The sequence below is a fragment of the Pristiophorus japonicus genome, chromosome 21 (genome assembly GCF_044704955.1).
Source record: "Pristiophorus japonicus isolate sPriJap1 chromosome 21, sPriJap1.hap1, whole genome shotgun sequence".
Classification (NCBI taxonomy): Eukaryota; Metazoa; Chordata; class Chondrichthyes; family Pristiophoridae; genus Pristiophorus; species Pristiophorus japonicus.
In genome coordinates, this window is record NC_091997.1 from 23060305 (window position 1) to 23071350 (window position 11046).

Genomic DNA, 11046 nt, shown 5'->3' on the forward strand with positions numbered 1-11046 from the left:
TTGGAATTAAAAAGCTACTATCAGTAATAGTGACCATGAAACTACCGGAGTGCCTGAAAAACCTAACTGGTTCACTAGTGTCCTTTAGGGAAGGAAATCTGCTGTCCTTACCCGATCTGGCCTCTGTGTGACTCCAAACCTACAGCAATGCAGTTGACTCGTAACTGCCCTCTGAAATGCCCTAGCAAGTCACTCAGTTGTATCAAACCGCTACGACAAAGTAAGCACAGTGGGAATACCTTCACCATGCGGACTGCAGTAGTTCAAGAAGGCGGCTTCCCACCATCTTCTCGAGGGCAATGACAGATGGGCACTAAATACCGGCCTTGCCAGCGACGCCCACATCCCGTGGAACCAACATTTTTTTTTAAATCACTCGTTTTGCACTGTCGCACAAAGTCAACCTGTAACCCCATTGGGTGAAACTCTTTGCTGACTGTAAGTATAATATGCTGGAAACCGTGAATTGTGGATAATTACGACATCTGGGTGTCAAAGCCGGCAAAGTTGGACTCACAGTTTCAGCTGTCACGTAAACATGAGGTCATTCAAAACTCGGTAGCCCGTGTCCTACCTCGCATCAAGTCCAGTTCACCCATCACCCCCTGTGCTTGCTGACCGACATTGGCACCCAGTTAAGCAATGGCTCGATTTCAAAATTATAATCCTGGATTACAAATCCCTCCTTGGCCTCGCCCCTCCCTATCTCTGTAATCTCCTTCAGCCTTACAACCCCCGAGAGGTCTGCGCTCCTCTAATTCCGCCCTCTTGAGCATCCCTGATTATAATCGTTCAACCATCAGTGACCGTGCCTTCAACTGCCTAGGCCTAAGCTGTAGAACTCCTTGCCTAAACCTCTTCACCTCTCGACCTCTCTTTCCTCCTTTAAGATGCTCCTTAAAACCTACCTCTTTGACCAAGCACCTTCTGTAATTTGTTCTTGTGTGGTTTGGTGTCAAATTCTTGTCTTATAACACTCCTTGATGCGCCTTGGGACATTTTACTATGTTAAAGGTGCTATTTAAGGAGGTTGTTGTTGTTGTCTGGTTATCTCTAACCAACATTTCAGAGCCAAACAGTTTATTAACCAAGAGGGAATGTTCTTAAACCCTACACATTTCATGCAATCTGCTTTGTAATTTTAGGAGTGTGCACTTAACTCTTTTTACAGATAAATGATGCCCAAAAAGGAGCAGAGGAAAGTTATAAAAACTTGAGAGAAAATACGTACCAGAAATATGAAACAGAAGCTAGGAACCAGCATTTAACAGGTTAAATAATTTGTGTACTGTCAAAATCATATGATGACATATCTAATTGCTGCTTTAAGATAACAGCGATCACCCACTGATTGACACACAAAGAGTGACTTATTCATAACGGAATATGGTTGATATAATAATGCGCTGTGATCACAAGTGCCAACAAACTACTTTGGGATCCAGATGTAAAACTTGCAGCTCCATAATCTCATTGAAATCTATTGTCTCCCAAGGGTCATGTTGCAGGTTCTGTAGGCAGGCCATTGAAAGCAGCCAGGCTGGGCTAGATGCTGAAATAATGACCGCTTTATGAAGTTATTGCTGAAATGCTATGAGCTGAACGATTGGGGGTTTGGCTCAAAGTGAGTTTCACAGGAGTTGAGTGAGGGCTGCTCCCAGGACCTGCAGCGAAGACTTGTGATGCTCATTACTTCTATTTAAAAACATTGCAGCACAGCCAAAGGACAGGGAGATAATTGGAATGAAAGTGGCAGTCATGCCTGGTGAAGGTCTGTCGCACAAACAATTGTCGGATTGTTCGACTGAGCTAATGGGACAGCCCCCGACACTGCAAATCGGAACAGTGATTAGCAAGGGGTTTTGAACCCAAGTGCCCAGTGTTGTGGGAGGGTGAACTGTTTAAAACAATGGTCCGTCAGATTTCAATGATCTGCTTCAGTGATCGGTCAGCACCTTGGCTAGGATTCCAAGATGCAAGTTGAGGACACAAGTGAGGGCACATTTAATCCTTTTGCTAATGCAAACCTTAAAAAAAAGAAGGAAATGGCCTCGAGATGGGATCATTTAGGCAACAGGAAAAAAAAATCAGTATTTTTTCAATAGAAGTATTAAATGTAGTATCTCTAAATTTGCGGATGACACTAAGTTGGGTGGCAGTGTGAGCTGCGAGGAGGATGCTATGAGGCTGCAGAGTGACTTGGATAGGTTAGTTGAGTGGGCAAATGCATGGCAGATGAAGTATAATGAGGATAAATGTGAGGCTATCCACTTTGGTGGTAAAAACAGAGAGACAGACTATTATCTGAATGGTGACAGATTAGGAAAAGGGGAGGTGCAACGAGACCTGGGTGTCATGGTACATCAGTCATTGAAGGTTGGCATGTAGGTACAGCAGGCGGTTAAGAAAGCAAATGGCATGTTGGCCTTCATAGTGAGGGGATTTGAGTACAGGGGCAGGGAGGTGTTACTACAGTTGTACAGGGCATTGGTGAGGCCACACCTGGAATATTGTGTACAGTTTTGGTCTCCTAACCTGAGGAAGGACATTCTTGCTATTGAGGGAGTGCAGCGAAGGTTCACCAGACTGACTCCCGGGATGGCGGGACTGACATATCAAGAAAGACTGGATCAACTGGGCTTGTATTCACTGGAGTTCAGAAGAATGAGAGTGGATCTCATAGAAACGTTTAAAATTCTGACGGGTTTAGACAGGTTAGATGCAGGAAGAATGTTCCCAATGTTGGGGAAGTCCAGAACCAGGGGTCACAGTCTAAGGATAAGGGGTAAGCCATTTAGGACCGAGATGAGGAGAAATTTTTTCACCCAGAGAATGGTGAACCTGCGGAATTCTCTACCACAGGAAGTTGTTGAGGCCAATTCACTAAATATATTCAAAAAGGAGTTAGATGTAGTCCTTACTACTAGGGGGATCAAGGGGTATGGCAAAAGCAGGAATGGGGGACTGAAGTTGCAGGTTCAGCCATGAATTCATTGAATGGCGGTGCAGGCTCGAAGGGCCGAATGGCCTACTCCTGCACCTATTTTCTATGTTTCTATGTTTCTATATGCAGAGAGTGGTTAGGATCTGGAACACACTGCCTGAAAGGATGGTGGAGGCAGACTCAATCATAAGAACATAAGAAATAGGAGCAGGAGTAGACTGGCGGAGCAGGCTCGAGGGGCTGTATGGTCTACTCCTGTTCCTATTTCTTATGTTCTTATGTTCTTATTTGGCCCCTCGAGCCAGCTCCGCCATTCAGTAAGTTCATGACTGATCTGATCATGGACTCAGCTCCACTTTCCTGCCCGCTGCCCATAACCCTTTACTCCCTTATCGCTCAAAAATCTGTCTGTCTCCGCCTGAAATATATTCAATGGCCCAGTCTCCACAGCTCTCTGGGGCAGAGAATTTCATAGATTTACAACCCTCTGAGACTATGTCCCTAGTTTTAGTTTCCCCTATGAGTGGAAATATCCTCTTTGCATCCACCTTGTGGAGTTCCCTCATTATCTTATATGTTTCGATAAGATCACCTCTCATTCTTCTGAACTCCAATGAGTACAGGCCCAACCTACTCAACCTATCTTCATAAGTCAACCCTCTCATCTCCGGAATCAACTTAGTGAACCTTCTCTGAACAGCCTCCAATGCAAGTATTCCTTCCTTAAATACGGAGACCAAAACTGTACGCAGTACTCTAGGTGTGGCTTTTAAAAGGGAATTGTATAAGTACTTGAAGGAAAAAACTTTGCAAGGCTACGGGGAAAGGGCGGGGGAGTGGGACTAGCTGAAGTGCTCTTGCAGAGAGCTGGCACGGGCTCAACAGGCCGAGTGGCCTCCTTCTGTGCTGTAACCATTCTATGATTGTTCATTTGTGTGATATCCTGCACAATGATTAATACAATAAAAAAATAACTTGCAAAATAGCTTCTAATAACAATAACAGAGAGCATATGGGTGCCGACCTGCATTCAACATTGGGGGAGCATGGCATACCTAAATAAGAAGACTTGGATCACATGCATAGAGCGGCACTTACTCACCAATAACCCGCTCACCGATGTCCAGTTTGGGTTCCGCCAGGACCACTCAGCTCCAGACCTCATTACAGGCTTGGTCGAAACATGGACAAAGGAGCTGAATTCCAGAGGTCAGGTGAGAGTGACTGCCCTTGACATCAAGGCAGCATTTGACTGAGTGTGGCATCAAAGAGCCCTAGTAAAATAGAAGTCAATCGGAATCGAGGGGAAAACTCTCCACTGGCTGGAGTCATACCCAGCACAAAGGAACATGCTTGTAGTGGTTGGCGATCAATCATCTCAGCTCCAGGACATCACTGCAAGAGATCCTCCGGGCAGTGTCCTAGGCCCAACCATCTTCAGCTGCTTCATCAATGACCTTCCCTCCACCATAAGGTCAGAAGTGTTGATGTTCACTGATGTTTGCACAGTGTTCAGTGCCATTCGCAACTCCTCAGATAATGGAGCAGTCCATGCCCGCATGCAGCAAGACCTGGACAACATTCAGGCTTGGGCTGATAAGTGGCAAGTAACATTCGTGCCACACAAGTGCCAGGCAATTACTATCTCCAACAAGCGAGAGTCTAACCACTGCCCCTTGACATTCAGCAGCATTACTGTTATGTATGTAAACCTGTAAATACCATGTCAAACCACCAGAGGGCTTATCCCCTGGAGTCCCAAGGGATCCCACAATCCCTTGGGAGCACCTGTATATAAGGAGGCCTCACAGGCTGGAGAGACATTCTGAGATCTGCAATAAAGGACTACAGTCACACCTTACTTTGAGTTCGCAATATCTGGTCTGACTCTTTATTCAAGACATAATAAATAGCGCCGAAATACAAATGACGAACCCCACTGCAACAATGCAGAGAACCATGAGCATCCTGGAGAAATTTTTGGAGGGAGATGATTGGGAAACCTTCGTGGAGCGACTCGATCAATACTTCGTGGCCAACGAGCTGGAAGGAGAAGCGAACGCTGTCAAAAGAAGAGCGATCCTCCTCACCATTTGCGGGGCACCAATGTATGGCCTCATGAAAAATCTGCTTGCTCCAGCAAAACCCACAGAGAAGTCGTACAAGATTTGGGCACACTAGTCCGGGAGCATCGAAACCTGAAGGAAAGCGTTCTGATGGTGGGGTATCGGTTCTACACGTACAAGAGGTCTGAAGGCCAGGAAGTGGCAAGCTACATCGCCGAGCTAAGGCGCCTTGCAGGACATTGCGAATTCGAAGGACACTTGGAACACATGCTCAGGGACTTCTCTGTACTTGGCATTGGCCATGAGGTAATACTTCGCAAACATTTGACTGTAGAGACCCCAACCTTGAGTAAAGCCATAGCGATAGCCCAGGCGTTTATCGCCACCAGTGACAATACCAAACAAATTTCTCAGCACACGAGTGCTGCTGCAAGTACTGTGAACAAAGTAACGTTGTTTTCGAATCGAAAGGTACAGGGCAGGACTTACACATCTGCAGCTGCAAGTCTGCAGATGACTCAGAGTGCACCATCAAGGATGGTGAATACAAAGCCATTAACACCTTGTTGGCGCTGCGGGGGTGATCATCGTTTCCATTCATGCTGCTTCAAAGGATACGTTTGCAAGGGCTGTGGAACAATGGGACACCGCCAACTTATGTGCAGGCGAGCTACAAACCCTGCTAATCCTGCAAACCACCATGTAGCAGAGTAGAACAGATCCACGGTGGATCACGACGAACCAGAGCCTCAGACCGAGGAGGCAGAGGTATATGGAGTGCACACATTTACCACAAAGTGTCCCCCAATAATGCTGAAGGTTGAATTAAATGGACTCCCGGTGTCCATGGAGCTGGACACAGGCGCAAGCCAGTCCATAATAAGCAAAAAGACTTTCGATAAATTGTGGTGCAGCAAGGCCTCAAGGCCAGTCCTGACTCCCATTCGTACTAAACTGAGAACATACACAAAGGAACTGATTCCCGTAATCGGCAGTGCTACTGTAAAGGTCTCCTACGATGGAGCAATGCACAATTTACCACTCTGGGTGGTACCGGGCGATGGCCCCATGCTGTTCGGCAGGATCTGGCTGGGAAAGATATGCTGGAACTGAGACGATGTCCAAGCACTTTCGTCTGTCGACAACACCTCATATGCCCAAGTCCTAAACAAATTCCCCGCGCTGTTCGAACCAGGCATCGGGAAGTTCCAAGGAGTAAAAATGTAGATCCATTTGATTCCGGGGCGCGACCCATCCATCTCAAGGTGAGAGCGATACCTTACATGATGAGAGAAAGGGTGGAGATCGAACTGGACAGGCTGCAATGAGAAGGCATCATTTCGCCGATCGAAGTCAATGAGTGGGCCAATCCGATTGTTCCAGTCCTCAAGGGAGACAGCACTGTCAGAATCTGTGGTGATTATAATGTAACTACCAATCGTTTCTCACTGCAGGTTAAATACCCACTACTGAAGGCAGACGACCGATTTGTGACGCTGGCAGGAGGGAAAACGTTCACAAAGCTGGACTTGACCTTGGCCTACATGATGCAGGAGCTAGAGGAATCATCGAAAGGCCTCACCTGCATCAACACGCACAAAGGTCTCTTCATTTACAACAGATGCTCGTTTGGGATTCGATCGGCCACGGCGATATTCCAGAGGAACATGGAAAGCTTGCTGAAGTCGGTCCCACGCACCGTGGTCTTCCAGAACGACATCTTGGTCACAGGTCGGGACACCGTTGAACATCTGCAGAATCTGGAGGAGTTTCTTAGTCGGCTTAATCGTGTGGGGCTCAGGCTAAAACGCTCGAAGTGCGTTTTCCTGGCGCTTGAAGTGACGTTCCGGGGGAGAAGAATCGCGGCGGACGGCATCAGGCCCACCGATTCAAAGACGGAGGCAATCAAGAACGCACTGAGACCACAGAACATGACGGAGCTGCGGTTGTTTCTGGGACTCCTGAACTATTTTGGTAACTTCTTACCGGGTCTTAGCACATTGTTAGAACCCTTGCACTCTTTACTGCGGAAAGGAGATGAATGGGTATGGGGTAAAAGCCAAGAAAATGCCTTTGAAAAAGCTAGGAAGCTGTTATATTCAAACAAATTGCTTGTGTTGTACGATCCATGTAAACGTTTGGTACTAGCATGTGATGCGTCGTCTTATGGGGTTGGGTGTGTATTGCAACAAGCTAATGAATCTGGGAAATTGAAACCGGTTGCTTATGCATCCAGAAGTCAGTCTAAGGCCGAGAGGCTCTACAGTAGGATCAGAAAAGAGGCATTAGCATGTGTTTACAGGGTAAAGAAAATGCATTAATATCTGTTTGGGCTCAAATTTGAATTGGAACCCGACCTTAAGCCACTGATATCTCTTATTCTGAAAGCAAGGGGATAAATACGAATGCATCGGCCCGCATCCAGAGATGGGCGCTCACGTTTTTTTTTAAAATTCGTAGCCAATCGTTCCAATTCTTTGTCAAATCACAAACGCCAGAGGTTACCTTGGGCCCATTCAAGGATCACTCTGCGCCAATGCTCCAGTGCACCGTTCCTGGAAGTACTGCAATACCAGGTTCGTGCCATGGAGGTGGATGGGTCAGGCCCCCACACACCTCCGTGGAGGTGGATGGGTCAAGCCACCCCACCCACCTCCTATTTCCAAAAAAGCAAGTATATACCTTCCTGATCCAGGGAGAACCACCTTGGGGTTATGGTGGTTACTTCCCTGTCAGGTCAGTTACGCATGATCTTAGCCAAAAGGCTGAGAAGCGACGTTTTTTTTTTTTTTAAATTCGTAGCCAATCGTTCCAATTCTTTGTCAAATCACAAACGCCAGAGGTCACCTTGCACATGCCAAGGATCACTCTGCGCCAATGCTCTTAGCCAAAAGGCCTAGAGCCACTGCACCGTTCCTGGAAGTACTGCAATACCAGGTTCGTGCCATGGAGGTGGATGGGTCAAGCCACCCCACACACCTCCGTGGAGGTGGATGGGTCAAGCCACCCCACCCACCTCCTGTTTCCAAAAAAGCAAGCATATACCTTCCTGACCAGGGAGAAACCACCCAGAGGTCATGGTGGCTGGTCAGGTCAGTTACGCATGATCTTAGCCAAAAGGCCGAGAAGCGACGTTTTTTTTTTTTTTTTTAAATTCGTAGCCAATCGTTCCAATTCTTTGTCAAATCACAAACGCCAGAGGTCACCTTGCACATGCCAAGGATCACTCTGCGCCAATGCTCTTAGCCAAAAGGCCTAGAGCCACTGCACCGTTCCTGGAAGTACTGCAATACCAGGTTCGTGCCATGGAGGTGGATGGGTCAGGTTCCCCCACACACCTCCGTGGAGGTGGATGGGTCAAACCTCCCCACCCACCTCCTGTTTCCAAAAATGCAAGCATATACCTTCCTGACCAGGGAGAAACCACCCTGGGGTCATGGTGGCTGGTCAGAAACAGTACTACACTTGATCTTAGCCAAAAGGCCGAGAAGCGACGTTTTTTTTTTTTTTTTTTTCTTTTCTTTCGTGTCCAATCGTTCCAATCGTTCCAATTCTTTGTCAAACGCCAGAGGTCACCCTGCACCAGTCAAGGATCATTCTGCGCCAATGCTCTTAGCCAAAAGGCCTAGAGCCACTGCACCGTTCCTGGAAGTACTGCAATACCAGGTTCGTGCCATGGCGGTGGATGGGTCAAGCCATCCCACCCACCTCCTGTTTACAAAAATGTAAGCATATACCTTCCTGACCAGGGAGAAACCACCCGGAGGTCATGGTGGCTGGTCAGGTTAGTTATGCAGATCTTAGCCAAAAGGCCGAGAAGCGACGTTTTTTTTTTTTTAATTTATTTATTTATTTATTCGTGTCCAATCGTTACAATTCTTTGTCAAACGCCAGAGGTCACCCAGCTCTTAGTAGGCTGCCATTGCCCACCACCTGGGAGAAGATGGCACAGCCCGCAGATTTAGTCATTGTAATGGAAGCATTCGAGAGTGAGCAATCACCTGTTACCACCCGACAGATTAGAACCTGGACAAGCCAGGACCCCTTACTGTCCTTCGTAAAAAACTGTGTGCTCCACAGGAGTTGGTCTAGTGTCCCATTAGAGATGCAGGAGGAAATAAAGTCGTACCAGCGGTGCAAAGATGAAATGTCTATACAGGCACACTGCCTCCTATGGGGTAATCAGGTAGTGGTGCCAAAAAAGGACAGGGACACTTTCATCGGTGATCTCCACAGCACCCACCCAAGCATCGGACTTATATTTACTCTGTACAGCCACCAGAGGGCTCATCCCCTGGAGTTCCAAGGGATCCCATAATCCCTTGGGAGCACAGGTACTTAAGGAGGTTTCACAGGTTGGAGAGGCAATCTGGAGACCTGCAATAAAAATTAAGGTCACACTTTACTTTGAGCTCAAAGTGTTCAGTCTGACTCTTTCTCCATACACAACAACTGTCGATGAGATACAGATAGTGAACCCAAAAATGCAGAGAACAGTGGGCATCCTGGAGAAATTTTTGGAGGGAGATGATTGGGAAACTTTTGTGGAGCGACTCGACCAATACTTCATGGTCAACTAGCTAGATGGGGAAGAGAGCGCTGCCAAACGAAGGGCGATCCTCCTCACCGTCTGTGGGGCACCAACGTATGGCCTCATGAAGAATCTGCTCACTCCAGCGAAACCCACGAAGAAATCGTATGACGATTTGTGCACACTGGTCTGAGAGCATTTGAACCCGAAGGAAAGCGTTCTGATGGCGAGGTACCGGTTCTACACCTACAAAAGGTCTGAAGGCCAGGAAGTGGCGAGTTATGTCGCCGAATTATGACGCCTTGCAGGACATTGCGAATTTGAATGACATTTGGAGCACATGCTCAGAGACTTTTTCATACTTGGCATTGGCCATGAAACCATACTTCGCAAACTTTTGACGGTAGAGAGCCCAAACTTGAGTAAGGCCATAGTGATAGTCCAGGCGTTCATTGCCACCAGTGACAATACGAAGCAAATCTCTCAGCACACAAGTGCAGTTACAAGTACTGTGAACAAAGTGATGCTGTTTTCGAATCGTAACGTACAGGGCAGGTCAAACATACCTGCAGCTGCATGTCCGCAAATGACTCAGAGTCCACCATCAAGGGTGATGAATGCAAGGCCATTAACACCTTGCTGGCGCTGCGGGGGTGATCATCGTTTCCATTCATGCTGATTCAAAGAGTACATTTGCAAGGGCTGTGGAACAATGGGACACCTCCAACGAGTGTGCAGGCGAGCTGCTAAGCGTGTTAAACCTGCAAACCACCATGTTGCAGAGGAGGATCACGACGAACCAGAGCCTCAGGTAGAGTTGGCAGAGATACATGGGGTACACATTCACCATGAATTGTCCCCCGATAATGCTGAATGTTGAACTAAATGGACTCCCGGTGTCAATGGAGCTGGACACGGGCGTGAGCCAGTCCACCATGGGCAAAAAGACTTTCGAAAGGTTGTGGTGCAACAAGGCCTCAAGGCTAGTCTTAACTCCAGTTCGCATGAAACGAATAACTTATGTGAAAGAACTAATTCCTGTAATCGGCAGTGCTACCGCAAAGGTCTCCTACAATGGAGTGGTGCACAAGCTACCACTCTGGGTGGTACCGGGCGATGTTCCCACACTGCTCAGCAGAAGCTGGCTGGGAAAGATACGCTGGAACCGGGACGACATCTGAGCGCTATCGCCCGCTGACGACACTTCGTGTGCACAGGTCTTAAAAAAATTTCCTTCGCTGTTCGAACCAGGCATCGGGAAATTCCAAGGAGCAAAAGTGCAGATCCATCTAATTCCCGGGGCGCGACCCATCCATTACAAGGCGAGAGCAGTACCGTACACGATGAGAGAAAGAGTAGAGATCGAGCTAGACCGGCTGCAAAGAGAGGGCATAATTTCACCGATCGAGTTCAGCGAATGGGCCAGTCCTATTGTCCCAGTCCCCAAGGGAGACAGCACCATCAGAATCTGTGGCGATTACAAAGTAACTATCGATCGTTTCTCC

At 47.6% G+C, this 11046-nt stretch overlaps 1 non-coding gene and 3 pseudogenes across 1 annotated transcript; all 4 read right to left on the minus strand.

Annotated features, from left to right (window-relative positions):
- Window positions 1–7549: 7549 nt before the first annotated feature.
- Window positions 7550–7787, minus strand: LOC139234226 (U2 spliceosomal RNA; annotated as a pseudogene).
- Window positions 7788–7910: 123 nt separating this feature from the next.
- On the minus strand, window positions 7911–8143 carry LOC139234217 (U2 spliceosomal RNA; annotated as a pseudogene).
- Window positions 8144–8269: 126 nt separating this feature from the next.
- Window positions 8270–8505, minus strand: LOC139234204 (U2 spliceosomal RNA; annotated as a pseudogene).
- A 134-nt stretch (window positions 8506–8639) lies between these two features.
- On the minus strand, window positions 8640–8834 carry LOC139234236 (U2 spliceosomal RNA). Its single transcript, XR_011588299.1, has one exon. It is a non-coding gene; the product is annotated as a U2 spliceosomal RNA (small nuclear RNA).
- Window positions 8835–11046: the final 2212 nt, after the last annotated feature.